Source organism: Brassica oleracea, chromosome C8 (assembly GCF_000695525.1).
Source record: "Brassica oleracea var. oleracea cultivar TO1000 chromosome C8, BOL, whole genome shotgun sequence".
NCBI classification, from domain to species: domain Eukaryota; kingdom Viridiplantae; phylum Streptophyta; class Magnoliopsida; order Brassicales; family Brassicaceae; genus Brassica; species Brassica oleracea.
Genome location: NC_027755.1, coordinates 22,120,814 through 22,121,849, shown reverse-complemented (window position 1 = coordinate 22,121,849; position 1,036 = coordinate 22,120,814).

Below are 1,036 nucleotides of genomic sequence, written 5' to 3'. Positions count from 1 at the left end.
AAGGAACTGAGAAATCAGTATAATCCTCGTGACCTTTGGACATATTTAAAGTCCAGATACACTATGGTATTATTACCAAAGGTCAAATATGAATGGATGAGTCTCAGATTCCAAGACTTAGAGACTGGCCGAGTTTCACTTTGCCTTGTCCAGGGTCGTGTACCAACTGAGATTATGTGGAGAAGAGGTAACAGATAATGATTGTCTATTAAAGACATACTCCCCATTCCATCCATAAGATTTGTTGTCAAAACATATCTACATAGAAAGAGGTTCTACCACTTACAATGACCTGATCTCTTGCCTAACGGTGATTGAGAATGACAAGGTACTAAAGAGGAGCAGTGAGATGAGATACCCTGATACAAATAAAATCGATATAGATCAGGATGAATCCAAGGGAGCCGTGTCCAATATAACTCAAGGAGTGGCCGGCATGTCTATTGACTAAGAGGGATCTCGACATTTATATTTTAAGTCTATGATTTTGTGATTTGCTTTTAAACCCATTTGATGTTTCACGATTTTATATATATAATGGAATTGGTTTTGAATTCATTGTCTTGCCTGATCTTACTTGAACATATAAATGATTTTAAAGAGTTGCCTAATCCAAGTAAGAAATAGTGAAAGAGGTATAGTAAGCCTAGTAAATAAACTATGGCTAAGGCATTGCCTATAAGACATTATACACACCCAATAATATGTGACCCATTGAGTTATAATAATATGGTTTAGAAACAATGGGTAAACAAAAGGAATCAAGTTCCTTCAGATTTTGAAAGAAAAGTCGCCTAAGACCTTATAAGAAAATGGTCAAAACTATACCTTATGATCTCTACTGATTTTAAACTATGCTATAAGATCAGTATGATAAGAGGCAAGAGAAGTGGTGACTATACTGATATATCCCACGAAATTTTACACTATATGACATGATAGGATTGGCCATCCTAAAGTCTAAACTTGATGCAAAGATTGAAAAGGCACAGAGTTATCCCGTAAAAGATCTCACGTTGTGAAACATGTACACAAA